The sequence below is a fragment of the Buteo buteo genome, chromosome 22 (genome assembly GCF_964188355.1).
Source record: "Buteo buteo chromosome 22, bButBut1.hap1.1, whole genome shotgun sequence".
Taxonomy (NCBI): domain Eukaryota; kingdom Metazoa; phylum Chordata; class Aves; order Accipitriformes; family Accipitridae; genus Buteo; species Buteo buteo.
Window position 1 is genome coordinate 4,079,248 of NC_134192.1, and position 19,877 is coordinate 4,099,124.

The following is a 19,877-nucleotide window of genomic DNA, read 5'->3' on the forward strand; positions in this document are numbered from 1 at the left end:
TGGCATAACCACTTTTTGCCATAAAGAATTCCTTCTTCTGTCAAGGATTTTATGAAGGAGACAACAAACAGCATCTACCAATGAAACAGAGAGCTTCCACGTTCTCTTTGGCAAAACAAAGCTCATCTCAATCTTCATTCAGAAAGAAATCCCAGCCTGGTCAGAAAACACTACCAGACCTCACTGCAGAGCCCATTTGCTCCTCATGCAAGGCCTCCACCTCAATCTGTACCATTCCTACATTTACTGCCTGGACTTCCTTGAAACAAAATTCCTGTGCTGAACATTTTATCCACAAATTTCTTGCCAACCATGACCAAACCTTCATTCATTTACTTTCAAAGAATATGATGGGATTCAGTAATGCAGCAGAGAAATTACTGCCCGTTTCAGGTGCACACAAAAGGCAGTGCTCAGCTCCCATGAGAATCCAGCTCTGGTTCCATGTGTCTCACCATCTATGGGGAGAGGAAAAAACTTCTACTCCTCTGCCAGGCAGGAGTTACTTAGGCTTATCGAGCACATATTCCTGCACGTTACCTTCGGGGCCTGGCCGAAGTTAACATCTTCAATATCAAGAAGCCACCTACATGACTGAGGCAGCTACTGGTGCTTCTACAGCCCGTTCGGGTCCCAGCCTCTCCCCAGAGATCACCACAGTGGGGGTTAAACAGTGGTTCTGGTGTTTGCAATGGAAAAATTGGGAGCTGCTGAAGGATCTGGGACTGCATTCCTTTAAGTCTGAAACATGATTCATATTAGATAATACAAATCTCTGATGACCTGTGAGCTGAAGAGGGAAGTTTCTCTCCCCCTTTGCCTTTCACTAGTTCCACTGATTTCTATGACAGAGAAGTTTGAGGAAGAAAAGCATAAACCCAGTTCTAACCTAATCTGTCTTCTGAACCCACACAACATTTACATGCGACCCGCATGTGACCATCCACCAAGGCAGATTCTGTGCCAGTCTTTTGGGCTTGTACCGTTCCCAGCTGAGCAAAGTTTCACGACAGTAGAAAGCTGGGGCCTTTATCAGAATGGGAATGTTCAGTGTTACTGATAGAACTCAGTCATGATTATCTAGGTAGATCATTATACTCTCTTAGCAATTACCACCAGCGCTAATGTAACTTTGGCTGGACAAACTATAAGAGTGCCTTGATGTGATTCACATTCGGGGGCTTTATATCATAAAGTGCAACATACGATCCCAGTCTGACAAGCTGATAGTGCACACTGTATAAATGGAGATGAATCACTTCCTAAGTCTTTGCAGAAGGTTTGTTTACCCTCAAAGAAACAAGTTTCCATTCTTCTAAAGGCCGCTGGACAGCAGAACCATGCATTCTTTTCCCTGTCTACAAGGAGGCACGTCCAGGGTAGAAGCCCTTTTCTGAGTGACTGGCCTATGCCTGCAGCCATCTGCAAAATGCCTGTCCCAAGAACCCTGTTTAAGAAAGGAAATCCTGTGAGACAGAAAGGACTTTGAAAGGAAGCTACAGAAAGGATGAATGTGTGCTGGAAAACAGCAGAAATCTTGAGACCATGTTCCTATTGCAAATGCTACTTAGGTGTCACATCAAGATGAGAATTGATGCAGTTATTAAACACAGCTATTTTATAAACCTCAATTCTGTAAATTAAATGAAAACTTGAGGTCAGACCACATAACTGGAGGCAGGATTTGGCCAAAGGCCATTATTTTTCATAAGGACCGGCCTCTGGGATAGCTGGAGTGGGCTAGTGAGATAGTTAACACAGACTAAGAGAACAGTACTGACAGATTATGGCAGTACTGTCCCATGGCAGGGGGGATGAAACTAGATGATCTTCAAGGTCCCTTCCAACCCAAACCATTCTACGATTCCATGATTTTTTTTTGCTGAAAGTAATCCCACCACTGAGCTCTGACACAGGTTTGAAAATCCATTCAGATCCCAGAAGCCTGACTGCAAAACAATTCAACATGTGGCAAAACACACATCCTCCATATCCAAGATTTACATGGGATGCTGCTTGGAGTTTGTTTGCTTGTTTTCCCCTGCCCTCTCAATACTAACCTGCTTATATTTCCAGGAATTAAAGCTAAAGGGCAGAGTGATAAGATTTTTCCAACGTCACAGTAAAAAATACGGCAAAACTGGCTTCCCCCAGACTATCAGGCCAGAGTTGCAATTGCATTTTCACTTGTTTCACTAGACCCATAAGACACCACTTGTGCTGAACAGGTGCAGGGGGAGACATCAAGTTTCAGGTATTGTCCAAACTGAACAAGAGCATCATTTGTTGGTAACTACTTCCCAGTTAAATGGATTGAAATGGGCGAGTCCCTTGAGTTGAGGGATATCGGCCTTCTGGAATGACAACGGCATGAGCCCAATGCGTAATAATTCAGGCCCTACTTTCTGCCTTCAGAGTGTGAAGCACAGACATTAATACAGAAATGCAGCTCCACAGGCTGTGGGATCCTGGGTACCAGAAATTCTGCTCAGTGCAGAGTCTCAGGCAAAGCACAGGGAAGGGAGAGCCCAGAGGGACACTCTCTAAGATGTGGTTCCAGCATCCACAGCTGGCCTAAATTTTAATCCATGCCAGAAAGCAGCTCCTTTCTCACAGATGGCTGCTGTTAGTGAGCGCTGACACCCACCATGGAGCAAGTGGGCATGCAATATTAATAGCATCAATGAGAAAATTATGAGCCCACATCAAAGCACTGAAAGTTTTTTTACGACATTTGGCTTTAAAACTAAGTGCATAGGGAAAGGTATTACACTCAGCTAAGCATGTTTAGAGGACTTTCTTTTTAAGATGTGATTCTGCAGTTTTCAAACACACACACGTATGCAGAATGACCCTTTAAGGACAGGGAAAAGCTGCTGTCAGCTATAACTCAGCAAATCACAAGTTACACGAAGAAATAAAAATCAATGCTGCTCTGAAATTTAGCCTGGTAGAAAAGTCAAAGCTATCATAACTAATGGCTGAGAAGTTCTGCTGTGACCATGTTCTTCTGACAACATGGTCATCCCCTTGGAATCTGGGTCTGAAGATTTTGCCGGAATTAAACAGAAGCAAACCAATAATGCAAACAAAGTAGTACAAAGTCATTTGCTAGAACTTTTCTAGTAACAGGTAATGAGAAAAGAGCATAATGAATTAATCTAATTTAGAAATCTCCCCTCCTCCATTAAAACACTCTGACATTGGAGCAAACTACACAGAGCCTATTCTCACCAACAGAGGCAGCACAGCTGAAACATGGATGAAGACGCTGTCAGCAACGCAATCTCTACGAGAAGACTCTTGGATTTTGGGATATAATCAATTAGGGACAAGTACAAAACATGGAAATATTATCATGAGGATATAGTGGCTGTTACTGGTGTCCCTTTTGACCGGACCAGAGACTGCTCAGCCATGGCTAAGTCTCCACAGATGGGCACAGCCCAATCTGAGCTCCTCTGCTTGCACTCCAAGCAACTTGATGCACGTGTCTGTTTTGACAGCTGTAAAGGCACATGAGCACAGAACCGTACCCACGCCAGCATGCCCTGCAAGGTGCCCGTCATAGTCCTGTCCTGCTGACAGCTACAAGAGTCTATCACTTCCAGCTTGGAGGACACGTGCTCTATCACTGCAATGCTCTGAACAGCTATAACGTATGGCATGACAGCAACAGTGAAGTCTTCATGTGATTCTAGATGTGTTTCTTTGATAGCTGTGGCACTTTAACATCCACCCACAGCGAGGGCCTGACATCTTTTTAAGTAGTTTGTTGAGACACTACAACCTGATGACTCAACTTAGTTATTTGTCTTAATCTGCAACAGACCTTAGAGCTGCACAGTAAAATACAACGGCTATTTCCCTCAGAGCAGGTAAAAGATGGAATCAACCACTAATACATCTGCTCTACTTCCTCTGCTCAGTTAGCTGGTTTCATTTTGAATCAAACCCTGCCTATCTTCTACTTAGTATTTGGGCAAAATAGACAGGATCGAAGCCAATCCTATCTTACACATGTGCAGCCTCCCTGACTTCACTGGCGCTCAGGCCAGACAGTTTGAAATTACATCACTGGCATCTCGATGCAGCTTAGATGGCATCACCTCAGGTTACATAGGAATACAGGACTGGGAGAGACCCGCTGGGTCACCAAGTACAGTCCCTGCTGTCCAGGCAACCACGTCACCTAATCCCTTTATAAATGAATCAAAAATAGTTTTGAACCATACTTCATCGTGCTCACCCCAGGCTGGCCACGAATGATATATTGTGGTGTAAACTGACACGGGAAAAAGTACACAGACACATCCAAGACAAATTAGAAACTGCAAAAAGCAGGGAGCAACTTAGTCTAATGGCCAGGCAATGGGACAGGCAGCAAGATGGCCGGGTCCTGCTGCTGCCTCCCATGCTGACCTGTTCCACCCACAGTGCTCCATCCCTCGGGTTCCTCAGGGCTGAGACCAAGATAACGATGTTGTCCTTCCTTTGTAAATTGTTTTTAGCTCTACAGACAAAAAGAGGGATACAAGAACTAACTATTTTTATCCACTCAATCTCCCCAGCAGGTTGTTAAAGCCCATTTTAAAGCCCTCCTTTGCAATTCAGTCTGTGGATAATTTGCTACCTGCATCTCCGTAAAGTTTAACCTGTCAGAGCCTGGCAAAGGTGTAATTTCATCCCCAGGCTCTTCTGACTTGAGACTCTGGAGCTTCTCTTTGTGGATAAAGTATCAAAGCAATACCTCTGTGAGACAACAGCCCTTTGCATCTCACAACCCATGCATTATTCTCTCTAAACATAGTTTAACAGGCCAGAATCAAAACTTTTGCTCTCCCCTCATTTCTCCTCCCCCCATGCACACTTTAAGAAAGAACAAACACAGATAAGAGCAGCAGACAGACACAGAGACAGAGAGAATGGTTTATCCCACAGGCAGAGGATTACTGCATCATGATGTAATGACCTTGTGCAGAAAAGAAAAAGGTTACTTACATGACAGCACGAGTTGTGGAAATACCAGCTCCTTTCCAGAACAGGGTAAAACAATGTCCATTTAAAGTTACGCTGAAGAAAACGTAAAACACTTGTCCAGTGAACTGGAGAGAGAAAGAGCAAACTTCAGCCTAACTGGCCTGGATATAATCTCTCTCCAGATACACACAACATGTTGAACCAAGCAAGCAGGAGTGTTGGTCATCTAAGCGTGCATGGAAAGCAGGTGCCATTCTGCTTTCTATGTGTTTGCATCTTCAAACATTCAAGAGTCCCCTCCACTCCTTACAAAGGTGCAGGGCAAAAATTGTCACTTTTGTGTTTCCTTTCAGGTGCAAAATGCTCTGGAGCCAACCATTTTATTTGCCCCCTGCAAAGACTTTACATTTGTATTTTCTTTGAATGTTTTCTTCCCCCACTGAACAACTGGAGGCAGGAAGGCCACATGCTGCCTGTATATGAAGCAATCCCATGAAAGAGTAACTCGAGGCCAGGCTTGTTTTCTCTGTTTAGACAGCATTTAGCAAAGCCTTGGCCATGACTAAAACTCCAAGGCTGAGTTAATCACATTTATGACTACAGGTTCCTCAAAGGGACTTGTTTCTAATGAATTTTCAAATGCTATGAAAATAATAGGCATGGTATTTACCATTTAAAACATTCTAGAAGAACACTGATGTTACTGCCCCAGTACAGCACACTTACTTCACTGCTCATTCATCCCTCACTGTTGTTATTCTGCTAAAGTGAAGCGTATGTTATTAAAGCCAATATTTACCAACAGATACTACAGTTGTGAACATAATATAGTCCTTCCATGTAAAACTAGGCTTCCAACAGGAAATAAAAGGCATTTGGCAAGTCTTAGCCTGCCAAGGGCAACTGCTACATGTCCTGTTTCCAGGACAAGAAAGCCCTCCAGTTACTCCAGATACTTCCAGTGGTGAATGCTGAGCTTGTCTGGTAAGTTTTCCGATCCCAGTGGAAATCCTACAGCAGACACAGAAAGCTCTGAGTCTGAATTGGCACCAGATGCTTTAGAAAACAAGTGAATTTCATTTTGTTACAGGAATATGAGAAGGCCAAAATGCTTTATTTGTCAGCACAGGAACAGTCACTCATCTAAGAACATGAATATTCTGTTGAAGTTGCTATAAAATGAGACTCTTCCAAGGAAACCCTGCACTGAGCAACAGTGCCGTGCGCCAGCTTACAGTGCCCTCTACACTTGTATGCAACAAAAAATGTATTTTCTAGAGCAGACAGCCTTCAGACTAGAGTATGGAATATAACTCGCGGCAAATTCCAACCTCTCAAGAAGCAACCTACAATGTCTCCCTACTAGCTCAAAGACCCCATACAAAGGCCAACTCAACAACATGCGTCTACTGCAGTGTTTCTTCTCAATTAACCAAGAAAAAAGTGTATTAGCCATACATCAAAACTGCATTGCAGCTAGAGCTGCCAATTACTTATGGCAAAAGGGGAGGCTGATTCATTTGACTGTATGTGGGCCTTGGCTGGAGTTTTCCCAAAATGCTACAAGAAAAGAAGAAAACCTCAGTGAACCTCCTCCTCATTCCCACTCCTTCCTCCCCCCCAAATCACAGTCAAGAGGCCCGTGCTTGCAAAAACAACATTTCCTGGAGGATTCTTTCTCCAGATCACTCCTTTTCTAAATTCAGACAAAACACACAGCAACTCAAAATACGTTTGCATACGATATATATGCATACAAGGACACCCCTCCCAAACACGTACAAGTGAAACGCAATGCAAAGTGTCTAAAAAGCCTTTAAATCCTCAGTCCCCAGAGAGCCCCTACGTCTTCCATTATAAATCCTGCTGCGTTACGTGGCCACCTGTGTAATGGCTACCTTACAACACTCGGCTCAGCAACCAGCCTGCAACAATGGCTGAGCAGGGCGGGGGGGGCCTTGTCTTTTTGCTCAAAACAGTCACAAACCGGAACATTTCTGCTAGGCACAAGCACATCCTGAATCCAGATCCTTTCACAAGCTCCTTGGATCGCATGCGTTTAACACCTAATATGTCACAAGTAGCAATTCTTCATCCAACGTATCCCTCTTTCAGTGCATATGTTTTGAATGAGCCTTGCAGCCTCGGGGTGCCAGGGCTCTTCTCTCCCTAACACTGCCGGATGGAAGCACCACACGTCTGCTTTGAAAAAGGATACAAGAAGTAATGTTCCACCATAAATTGTCCTCATTAGTCGCCATGGACCCAAATTCTATCATTTGGGCACCTACTAGCCCAGGTTTGCAAGGTCCCTGGCCACACCACCACCACTGTTCCCCACAGTGAGTTCAGGACACAAAAATTCAATCATGTTTGCCTCTAACTGGCATCTTCTATTGCTCTGCCAGCACCCCACTGATGACCTTGGACATTTGACTTCATCCTTGTGTTTCCAATGTGTCTGACATGAGTCAACCTGGCACGCAGCCCCCCTGGAGCAGCCAGACCCTGCCTTAACACACCGCTGCTTTTTCTCCAGGCCTGACTTTTAGCCATTTATTGTAAACCTTTAAAATGGTTTTCACAGAAAACAGGCTTTGAAATCCTCAGAACGCAGAAAAATGCTTGAAGCATGCACCTACTGCCCATTGCCTTCTGGCACCAATGTTGAAAATTCAAGTGAGCACACTGGGAGGGAGCCTGGGCCAGCCTGAGCCGCCCTTTCTGTGGCAAGGGGGACCTGTGGTCAGACACGGCCAGCTCCATGGACCACACTAACACTGCAGGGCAGACCAGTGCAAAGCTGCTTCTGCCTAATGACCCCACCAACAAAAGCCATCAGTCTAATGAGAACTCATGCTTTAGAGGCTGTTTGGAATATGTAAGAGCCCTATTTTTTCCTTGCCTTGCCCAAAAGTGAGTCCTACTGCGGGTTGATTTGGGGATTATGTTTACCAGACTGCTTCCTGGGGTACATACACAGCTATAACTCTCAATGTATAATTTCTGTTCTGGTATGCAAGCAATTATACTCAGGATAACCACTCCAATAAATGTATTCCTCAAATAGAGGATCACACATGTTCAGCTGTACCATGAGGCCAAGCTCACAGAACTGGGATCAGCAATGCAAACATCATGAAACACAGCTCAAAAAAATACTCGAGAATCGTGTAACTGACCTCTTGCATCATCTGTGGGCCTGGAAACTTCATCCACACGCTGTTGCTCACTAAGTAAGAGGAGAGAGACCTTACCACACCAAGGACTTAGAAGTGGAAAACTACCTCATACTCAGATTCCTATTGCTTTTCCTTATTACATGAAGAAGCCTGGCATTCACCCTGAGTGTCCAGAGTGCTCTACAGACCACAGAAGAAGTCAGGGCATGCCCTGAAGAGCAAGTTGCTCAAAAGCTCTCACTGTCTGCATTATGGATCGTGGCTGCAGGAAGTGCCCCCTAATTAGATGCTTTGGAGACATTTTACTTCAGAAACACACAATGGTACCAGGAGTTCCAGTGTTTCAATACCACTATAGCTTTCAAAAAGAAGGGTCCAGGACACAATCTCTGTGCATGAACTGTCAATATACTGCAGAAAAGAGTTAAGGCTCCACTCTCAGCTTATTCCTTCTGAAGTGCTTAATATTATTCATTAATGCCACTAGAGAGGGGGATTCTGCATTCCCCTAGTGCAAGAAGAAGTGCAGAAAGAACAGAAGCATGGAGAGAGGGTGGGGTGCAGGATGTGGGGCAGAAATGAAAGGAGAAGACTGGCCCCAGAGATTGCCACTCTAGATACTTCCGTATAGATACTTCCACATGGATACTTCCAAATATTACCCCACCTTTTTCTGGTCCATGCATCCTACAAAGTGCAAAGTGCCTCCTCAAAAAGAAACAAAACAGGGAGCAAATCCTGGCTCCTTTAGTCTCTTTTCTTGCTAGAAATCTCACCTCTTCCCAACTTGAGTTCCCAGAGCCTCTGGAATGAAGAGAGGAGAGCCATAGCACAGCACAGCTAACAGAGACCATATCTGTAGGAAATAAATAACCAGGATGCCAACCTGAGCTGGCTAGGTTCACTAAAAAGATCAAACGAGGATGTAAGCAGCTCTTTTCTGGAGCAGGCAGGCATCGTTTCAGTTGTTGAAATATTCATACCCCGATAGGAGCTGTTGCATCAATGTCTGTCCCTGATACAAACAAACCTGAGCTCAAAGCATGACAATCTGTGTTGTGCAGAGTGGAGCCACAATTAAAGGCATTTTCCAAGCCTCCATTTCTGCATGCACATGTTTGACAGCTTTTCTGGTGACACTTCAAGAGCATCCCAAACCCAAGTCCACAATCTTCTGCCTGTGAGGGCAGGTGACATTAAAAACAGTTTTAGCAAATGCCCAGGATTTTAATTCTGTGACTTCCATTCTTCCCTCTCGGATTCACCATGCACCAGCAGCCCCATGTTTCATCTGGGGAGTGGCTGCGTGCACCTGATAAATATGAGCTGGCATCTGGGCACTGCAGGTTGAATCAAAATTCTCTGCAGGGAAGCACCTGGAAAATTTCTGATCTGGAGGATTTTCTCCTTCACAATAGGGAATAGAGAAGGAGACGACAGAAGATGGAAAACATTAGGCCTTTCACTCCCCTTGAAAGACACACAGAAGTACATTCCAGTGCCCTTCCCAAATAAAGCAAACAGCAATTTATTCATGCCAGCAAAGGGACAGGGACTGGGGGGCCACACAGCTGCTGCCCTTTCAACAGCACTGTCTGGAGAAACGAGCACGCTCAGGTGACATGACAAGAAAATGTTTTAGTCCTCCCCTAGTCACGTGCAGCCAACTGTGCATACACCCTGCAAAGCAATGGTGAGCCTGCTAAGGTGTCAGAATGTTTTCAACACTTGAGGATTAGAAAGAAAATGAGAATGGTCCAGCTCTGGAGCCTGTGCTGTACTGCAATGTTGAAATGGCAGTTTGTTTCAGGCTTGTAGGGGATCTAAGGCTGGACAAAAATGACATTGCAGTACATTGTCTTGTGGAAAAGCCAAGCACATGCGTGTAGAGCAAGCTGGATCAAAGCACAGCTATCACTAGTCCACGTGCAAGGTATTGCTTTCAGAAGTCAAGGGGTCGTATCAGAATCTTTGTTTCCATTTCTCTGAGGAAGCACACTTTTGCCCTTAGGATTATGAAGAAACACGTAAAACTTTCCCAAAGACTCCTTGAACACACATTCTGGGATCCAAATTGCTTTAATTTGCTTCTGACAGCAATAAAAAAGTACACATGACCAGAGCAGACAGAGTGAAGGAGGTGTATCCAACCTTAACTTTGCCATTTGCAAGCCTTACACAGTGCTGTATTGGAGCGTCCTGCACCTGTACTACACAGAGAGCCCAAAAACCAGCATTACCACATGGAAGCAGTTCAAACTATTCAAACCATGTAACTGCCAGCACAGACTCCAGGGCAGAGAAGTGCTTTGCCCCGGATCAGTCAAGAGTCAGTTGCATCTATCAATACACTACTAGATGAGCAATTGACAATAAAAAATAACGTTGGGAAATGAGCCCATTGAATATACAACAACACTATTTTACCCTTGAATACTTAATGCACACAGTCATGATGATAAGTCATTAGAGTAAGACAAACCAACAGAAAACATCTGCTCATGCTAAGCAACATTCATGGCAGAGCTTTCTCAACTGAACAGGACAGGGCCCTGTTTTAAGAGGGACATTTCTAAGTCTGCCTCTAGAAAAGAAGATACGAGACTGGACATCGGAGTACCCAGAGGTGCACCTAGCCCGATGCTCTGAGAGCCAGACCGGCAGGTAGGGCTGGTGGCATACGCTGACACGAGGATCCTCCCAATCCAGGAGCCAGAAGACCTGGAGCGCTTGTAGGCCCGCCTGTCCCCCGCCCAGGGCTTCCTGGGGTCAAGAGCTCCAGTAGCTGGGGACAGGAGACCGCATCAACAAGATCAGAGGCTTCTTGGATGACAATCGGTCGGACTGACTGGGCGGATGCCATGCTGCTTGCCCACAGCAAGGGGTACCCACCTGCCATGTCTCACACCACTTGGTCGTGGAGGTGAGGGCCACCTTGCAGCCCAGTCTCCTGTCTCAGGAAACCCAGCAGGCCAACTCATAAACAGGGCCATGCCAGAGCTAAGTTGCACCCGGACAATCAAACATGCAAAATGAAAAGTCCCTTTGCCATCCCCAACAGAGCATACCCTGCATTTGCTGTCAGCTGCGCACAAGCCACAGCTGCTGACGTTCACCTGGAAAAGATCTCCAAAACTCGAAGCACTGAGACAAGACACGAGCAAACCACAGATTCTTTTGTCGTATTTTTCCATTATAGAATTACTGCTAGGGGCAGGAGACACACCAGCGACAGCAGGTCTGAGACAAGACATTCACATCAGCATCTCCACCTGTGCTGACCGAGGCCCAGTGAGACCTACCAATTACCACTCAGCCTAATGCCATTCTTCAAGTATCAGACAAATCACAGTACACATAGAAGAAACAGAAGACACGTAAGCTCAACTAATTATGTCTGAAAGGTAAAAAGCAAAATAGAGCTGCAGGGAGAAAATGCTAGCTAAACGCAAAATAGTACTGGCGAGTAGAAAGGTTTATTTCTGCAGGTGAAAGTTAATTCACGTTTCTCTCTCCACTTCGTGTTGCTGCCCTCCCCACCCACTCACTCTGTTCCCCCTGCCCATTAAGTTCCTGGGAGAAAACCTTCAAGCACCTTTTGCAGGAGCTAAGGCAGGTAATGAAAGAGGAAGATCACAGTGAGCTCCCACCTGCCCACTGCGTAGCACAGCAAGGAACAGAAATCAGTACTCAAACCAGCTAGGCACAAACTGACAGCAGTGTGAATGTCCCAAAGTCACAGGGAGTCCAACCAGAGCAGAATCGGAAGCCGAATCTGGCAACATCTCCCCTGTGACCCATTCTGTGTGCAGACACGGCTAAAATGAAGGAGGAGTTGAAGGCAGATCTGAAAGACCTCCAGCTTCCAGGCTGTTTTTGATCCCAGAACACCGGCAGCTCCAGGAACACTTGGATCCACAGTCACAATTAAAGTATTAAAATAAAAAGAGGAGAAAGCTTGTAGGCAGAGGGAACAGGAACTGAAATGGGACTATCACCACAAACCAGCTCTCCTCTAGGAGCAAATGCTGCCAGGCCAGGAGATAGCTAACACAGGAGCTGGGTTTGTTATGGCGAACAGTATGTTGCAGAGCTGAATTTGTCTCACCTATCCCTGTAACCTTACGCACAAAAGTTGCAAAGAAATACGGGGGGTGGAGGAAGGTGACCTCTTGTGCCAAACTTTGCTTTTCCAGACCTTGCGAGCTGGCTCAGGACGCGCAGGATAATTTGGACTCCAACTTCCACATACTTTTAAATACTGAGTTTTGGTCAGATCCTTACAGAGAAATTTCCCAGTGAACGGTCTACTTGGAGAGGTAAAGTCCTCTTCGCTGTAGTAAACAGCAAAATGCTTGCCAGCTTCTGCAGGACGCCCCTACACAGTCCCGTGGGGCTTGTTAGTTTAGAGGTCACAAAGCCCCCTCAGACATTCCCTACAAGAAGCTGGCATGCTTGTGCTAAAGCCCCAAGGTGATCAAGGCCAAGCACAGGGCCTGTGACAACCAAAGCAGCTCACCCTGGGTATTGCCTCCTGCGGCACTGCTGCCACAGCTGCCTCCTGAACTGTTGCTGCTGCAAGCGGTGGCCTATGAGACTGGAAACTTAATCCTGTAACAGGAGCTCAGGGCTCGCAGGAGCTACTGAGACTTACTTTTAGTTATCCAGAGTCGCTCAGTGAAGAAATACCACCCATGCAGGTCTCGGTTCAGAGCACAAACTCCTCTGCAGCCCAGAGGCAGCTGCCTGCAGCCCCCCACCCGTGAAGCCAGCCACCCCCCAAACACAGCCCCCCGCACCGCGCCTGCCACCAGCTCCTCTGCCCAGTCCCACGCTCAAGGAAGGCAGCTCCAACCAACGCAGCCACAAGCATCGCTGTCCCTCGCCAGCCCTGTGCTCACGGCAGAAAACCCAGGCTCAGGGAAATCCTTCCCCTTCATGCACATAACCCATCATGGCAACCTTCACTCCCCGGCCTTGAACAACCCACCAGCCCACTTCCCAGGCCTAGAACTAATTATCCCCGATTCCTGATTTACTTCGTTTTCTGCTCACGCCGTTGGGTAACCTGTGACTGAACACCTTTCCCAGAAGCACGAGGCTCCTCTGCCAGCCATGTGCCCCACTTCCACGAGAGACGGGGCAAAGGTGCTTGAAAATCCCCAGTGCCACTCCTGCGCGGATGGCCTGCTCTCTGCCGGCAGCCCCCCGCACCAACTCCTGCTCGGGGGACACCGGGGTCCCCTCTGGCATCCCCTCCCGCTGCGAGCTGCCCCGGGCGGTCGCCCTGGCCGGGGCCATGTCCTCACCCCCATTCTCCTGCCGCGCTCCCCAGCCGCTTGCTGCCCCTCCGGGGTCCCAGCCGGCCCCGCTGCCCCCCAGGGCCCTCAGCACAGCGGCCTTCCTCCTCCGGGGCTGCTCCAGTCCCCCCGCGGCTGTCCCCAGGCCCCCTCCTCCCCGCCTGACAGCCACCGAGAAGGTGGATTCACACAAGAGGAGGAGCCAGGGGAGAAGATCTCATCTCATCATCCCCTCCGGCCGCAGCATCTCCTTCCCTCTCCCTCCCTCAGGCAGGCAGGTAGCAGCCTGGCTCGGGCCCTGCAGCCTCCCCCCAGCCCTCCCGACAGCCCGTCCTCCTCCTCCTCCTCCTCACTCTGGGGTGATTCATGTCAGCCCGAAACTCGCTCAGCAAACCCCATTTTGATCTCCAGCCTCCTGGTTCCCGGTGCTGAACATCACCGCCAACCATGCCCAGAAGGAAAACAAAAAGCGGACTCCCCTCTCCCGCAATCTTTGCGCGGCGTCAGATTTGGGCAGGTGGGGCATCAGGGAGGTGAGGGGAATAAAGCTTTCAGGGCCGTCTGCCAAACTCTCCACACAGATAACCAGGCCGTTCACCCCTAAGGCACGCTGCGCCCACCCCGGCAAACGGAGCCACGCGGGGAGAGACAAGATCCAACGCCCCGACACCCTCTGGGGTTGCGAGTCCAGAAACAGCCCTGCTCTTTCCAGCTCAGGCCCACAATCTCTTTCAGACGTTGCTCACTTTGAAGCCGTGGCATTTACTGCCTGAATTCCCTCAACCTTCTACATTAAATAACATCGCTGGATTTAAAACAGGGTTCACTTCTGGCACCAGTGAAAACTGGATCCAAAAACTGTCTGAATGACCAAAAAGGGGGCACTCGTGCTGAGCGCATCCCCCGCTGGAGGAGGGAAGCCTGGAGCAGCCAGACATCACGCTGGAGCACTTCCCCGGCTGGCTGGTGTACAAGTCTGGGACAAAGGGATAACCCAGCACGGGGACCAGCTCCCGTGTGGCATCAGGCACCACCATGCATGTGCCGGGGAGAGACCACCCTTCCCCGACCGGATTTCGGGAAAAACTTAGCAGGCGTTTTTAAAGGGGTCAATCGGATGCGTGTTGCCAATAAAGAGTATTTAAAAAAAAAAAAAAAAAAAAAAGGCCGAGTTATTTATAGCCCAGAATTTCTCACTCCTCTGCAGAAGCACAGCCCAGAAGACCGCATTGTTGGAAGACGGGGAACACAGGCACCACGGCAGCCTTTATGGCCGGTGTCGGCGCTGACACAACTTCAGACCCGACGGAGGCTCTGCGGCGCGCCGCCGCGCCGGGAGTTCCCTCCCGCAGGACACCGGTCTCCATTTACAGCCGGCGCGGAGGCCGCCCGGTAACACAGGTGTCACGGAACGGCAGACGAGCCCCAGACACGCAGACGAACCCCGCCACCGCAGCGGCCCGGCCCTCCCCTCGGCCGCGCACCCCCCCCCCGCAACGGCCCGGCGGGGCTCCCCTCCCCGCCCTCCGCGAAGAGACGGGGAACCCGCACAGACGGCCACGGGCACCGCATTCCGCGGAGCGGCCCCGGGCGAAGCTCGGCAGGCCGCTCCCAGCCCCCGGCGGCGGCGCAGAGCCCGGCGTTACCTGGAGCTCCCGCTGTCATGCTGCACCGGCCGTCCCCCGCCGCGGCCTCACGCCGCCGCCGCCGCCGCGGGCCCCCCGCCCCCCCCACCCCCGGGCGCAGCCCATCTGCCGCCCGCCCGCCGCCGCCGCCGCCGCCGCCGCCGCCGTCCGCCAATCGCCGGGCGCGCCGGCGGGCCGCGCCGCCGCGCCCCAGCCTGTGTCGTCAACCCGCCGCCCGCTTCGCCCATTGGCTGCGCTCGCTCGGTTTGCGGCGGCCCCCTCGGAGCGCGGGGGCAAATCTTGTGGTTCAAGGCAGCGGAGTGGGGAAAGCGCGGCGCGGGGGGGTCCGTGTGTGCCGTTCCCCCCGCCACCACCCTCCCCCCGGGTCTCCCCGCTCCGGCGTGGGTCGGCCGCGGCAGGGCTGAGCGGGCACCTGGGAGGCGGGGACCGGCAGCCGGCTGGTACCGAAAGGTGTCCTGAAAGGCATCGTAACGCTCCTTGCTCCTCGTCCGCAGGGAGGAGGAAATGCGCCGTGAAATTTCGGGTTCCCCCCCAAATGACGTCTGCCATGTGACAGCCCGTGGGCTTTTCCCGTCAGCACCCAGACGTGGGAGAAACCCACCAGGAGCAAGGCTGAAGCGACCAGCTCCGGCCACTCCTGCGGCAAAGAGGGCGCTTCCCTGCGAAGATCCCCAAATGCACCAGAAGAAACCCCTCCTTTTCCACAGTGGGTGCCTTCCCCTTCTCCTTCTTCCATCCAGAATTACGCTTCCCCGAGGCAGAGCGTGGTCCCGCTCCTGCCTCTCCCGAACCCGCAAGTTCAAATCCTCCATGAAAGGTCTGAAAAGTAGAAACAGACCCTGGTTTGAGGAGGATGACCTCACGTTTACAAAATTCCCAGAAAAAAAGAAAAAAAAAAATCCACAGACAAACATGACCGATTTTACAGAGCCCCTGGGGCCGTGGACATGGCAGCAATGCGGGGCTGGGAGCACAAGCCTTGCTGGGAGCTGACCCCCTCGCCGGGGCTGTGCCCGCTCCGGGGGCTGGCAGGCGGCTCTGCCAGCCGCTCTCCTGCCCGGGCCCCGCCGGCTATGGAAAGGGCCGTGCTGTTACATCCCAAGATGGGCACATCTTTGACCTTTTTTTCGTTTTTTTTCCTGAGGGAGAGGCACAAGGTAGCGTTTAATAATGCATTACGCGGCAGCCACGGGTGAGAAATGAAGGCTTACCTTCTGCTGGCTGCTGTTGCCAAAGGTAAGGCAGGTCCCATGTAATTACCCAAGAGGAGATAACAAACCCTCCCAGCCCCACCACACGGCACGTGATCTTCTCTGACCACGAGTGGTCACACTGTCGCCTTACAGCTCGTTCAAAGGACAGGATCTCCCGAAGCAAAAGCGCACTGAGTCACCCAGTCAACACTGACGTGACAAGCAGCCCCTACTGAATCACCGCCGTCCCTTCCTGCCGTACGCTGAGGGCTCGTCAAGGTTTTCTTCCCCAGTACGAGTCAAATCTATCACTTGGCCAGCTGGCTCTGCAGTGACCACAGTCAAGCCGTGGAGCAAGTTGTCAGTGCTGTTTCCATCCCTGTAGAGAAATACCCCTGTGGATAGATGACTCTTGGGATCCTCTCAGGTCAGCAGCGACCCTGCGAGGCTGCTGTCCCTCGATGGTGGAAGAAGAGGCACCTTCCACTCTCTGCTGCCCATAGTGTCCACCCCAGTGACAGCACGGTGCGCATCCAAGGGGGCTTGGGACAAGCAGGTGGGGTGGCCCCTGCAGAGGACACACTCCCCCTTGTTCAGCCACGACAGGGTAGTTTGCAGAGGGCTTAGGCTTTGGCCCAGCTTTTCCCCCTTCAAAGTCTGTGCAAAGATTTAGGGGAATGTCCCCCAGCTGCGGTGATGAAAGGAATGTGGCTGAAGAAGCTGCCAGGGGTCCTTGCAGGCTCACCTAGCCCTTCAGGGCTGAGGGGCCATACCTGCTGTTGTGGTTTAATCCCAGACAGCAACTAAGAACCACACGGCCACTCGCTCACTGCCCCCGTGTCGGGATGGGGGGGAGAATCGGAAGAGTAAAAGTGAGAAAACTCAAGGTTGAGATAAAGACAGTTTAATAGGTAAAGCAAAAGCCGCACGTGCAAGCAAACCAAACCAAGGAATTCACTTCCCATGGGCAGGCAGGTGTTCGGCCATCTCCAGGACAGCAGGGCTCCAGCACACCTAACGGTTACTTGGGAAGACAAACGCCATCACTTCGAACATCCCCCCCTTCCTTCTTCTTCCCCTAGCCATATATATTGCTGAGCATGACATCGTATGGTCTGGAGTATTCCTTGGGTCAGTCGGGATCAGCTGTCCCGGCTGTGTCCCCCCTCAACTTCTTGTGCCCCCCAGCCTCCTCGCTGGTGGAACAGGGCGATAAGCAGAAAAGGGCCTGACTCTGTGTAAGCACTGCTCAGCAGTAACTACACCGTCCCTGTGTTATCAGCACTGTTTTCAGCACAAATCCAAACCATAGCCCCCATCCCAGCTACTGTGAAGAAAATTAACTCTATCCCAGCCAAAACCAGCACACCTACAAACCACACTGGCTGCTGCAAACTGCTGTTTAAAAACAGGCCACAGAGTTGGAAAGGACACCTCCAGAGTAAAAATTATTCCGGATTGCTTTGGACACAGAACGGTAGGTTATTTACCAGCCCCACAGCCCAGCACACCACAGGCAGCGTGAGGCGTGTGCCCCGCTCACAGGCTTCCGAAGGAGGGACGCAGCTCAAGGAAAAGCTGCAGACAGACCACCAAGTCAGGCAATTACAAATGTTAGGACTGAATCTGCAGGTGAATCACTTGCATTCATTTTCAAAAGTACAACTAAAACATAGTTTTAGCATAAACTATTAGCAAAACTATGCTTACAAGCACTATGAGAAAACTGCAGGCTCTCTGAGACACCAAGCCTGGTGCCTTGGGTTCTGGCTGACTTTGCCAAAGGCTGGGCGAGAGCAGATGAAGGAAGAGTTTCAGCTTCCTTTCCCCTGTGAAAGAGCAGAAACTTGACTCCGTGACTGCACATGGTGAAAAAGCAAGATCAGATCCCTTACTCTCAGCCTGGTCCGAAGTTATGACTCTCTTGGGAGCCAAGAAAACCTCGCAAACATTGCTGTGCACGGTGGAGTTTTTTCCTGAAAATCACAGAGGATTTTTAAAAGTCTGTGCCTTTTGGGTTGGCCTCTGGAGACCACAAAGCCCTTGAACCTGTGCTATTTCAGCCTTCTGGGGTTCTCCAGCTATCTTTAAGCTACTGGATGGAAGCTGACTGTCCCATGCCTCATAGGAAGCTGATGCCCCATGCCTGTCCCATACCTTCCTGGGAAAAGAGACAAAGAAAGGAAGCAAAGGCAAACGCCAGAAAGGGGAAATTGCCCAAACCGCAGAGATTTCTTGCCCCTCACCTCAGCCGTACATGAGGCTGACCCCGTTGGAGCTGGAGGGCTCCTCCGCACACTGTGACCAGCCAGGTGTGCCGACAACGGGCACATTGCTCATGGCACACTGCTGGGAGAGGGAAAAAGCCAAGTGACTGCACGGCCAGGGCACCCACACAGTCCCGGGGCGCGGGGCGCAGGGCTCGGCAGTGCAAGCTGGACTTGCTCCACGGGTCCGACACCTGGGATGGGCTGGGCTGGGCCAGACCTGCAAAGTCTTGCTGAGCCTGATCCAGCCCAGACGTGGACAGGGTGCCGGCTTTGTCCCCACAAGGCACGGGAAAGCAGGCCGGTCCCTGCTAGATGTCAATCCTGTGTGACTGTCACATGGGTGTCAAAGCTAGTTGGAAATGCTTCGCAAGTCTGCACGCCCACGAGGTCCAGCCTCCTGACCCGCAGGGCCTGCCTCAACCCTGTTTTTTCAGGAGCCAGCTAGGTCTCTGAGCAAGGGTCTTATCCTGCAAAAGTAACCTCAGAAGCTGCCCTAATTTCAGCCCCAGTGCTCAATGCTTTCAGAGTCTGAGAAGCAGGGGGAGGGACCTGGCTGGACCAGGTCCATCACCAGCCCCAACAGCTCCTTTCTCGTGTGCTAAAAAAGGCAGGACTGCCTGGATCAGGACCATTGGTGCTGGAGTGTCTCCATGCTGGGCTGTGCACAAGCTCCCCAGCCCCTCTGTGTGGCACCTCCAGCCAAGAGTGGCCCAGGGACAACTCCTCCCTGAAGATGCAGCCCCATGGAAATACAGGGCTAGGTAGCTAACGCAGCAAAGCAAAAGAAAGAGAAAGAAATATTAGCTCTGAGCAACAAATAGCCTTCTCGTAGCCTTTGTTCCTCTGAAAGACGCCTGAGGACTTCAGAAGCCAAAAGCCACATAACCTCACCTTTTAGATCTAATCAGACAGACCCTCCCAAACTGATTGCAGTGCTGCAGATTCCCACTGCCTGAAACTACCAGCACCCTTCCCTGTGGCAGAGGGGTGTGCAACGCTAAACGTCTCAGTAAAAGAGACCAAGCAGCAGCGTTGTCAGAAACCAAATGTACGCTTAGCTGGGATGGCCAGGAAGTTTAAAAAAGAAGTCTTTCTTGAGTAAAAAGACAATTCCCTTCAAAGAGCTGCCTGATCCTGCTTTCACAGGGAATGTGCTCAAGCAGGGCAGGAATTCAGGAAAGCTCTGCAGCCGCACATCTGCAGGACACCTCGGTCAGTACTACGTAGGATGTAACATTAATGGGGCACGCAGTTCCAGAGGTGGCTCAGGTAGATACACCCTGGTGAGGTCACAAGGCCACTGAAC

The 19,877-nt window shown here is 50.2% G+C and overlaps 1 protein-coding gene across 5 annotated transcripts in view; it reads right to left on the reverse strand.

Annotated features, from left to right (window-relative positions):
- PAK3 (p21 (RAC1) activated kinase 3) overlaps window positions 1–15,239 on the reverse strand; it is an 80,911-nt gene extending 65,672 nt beyond the window's left edge. For 4 of the 5 annotated variants that reach the window (XM_075053899.1, XM_075053897.1, XM_075053898.1 and 1 more), the window contains exon 1: window positions 15,109–15,239. The gene's annotated coding sequence lies outside the window, so the exon portion shown is untranslated. Of the gene's footprint in view, window positions 1–5,001; window positions 5,024–15,108 lie in introns of those variants that run through there. The other variant, XM_075053896.1, reaches the window with a different exon arrangement.
- Window positions 15,240–19,877: the final 4,638 nt, after the last annotated feature.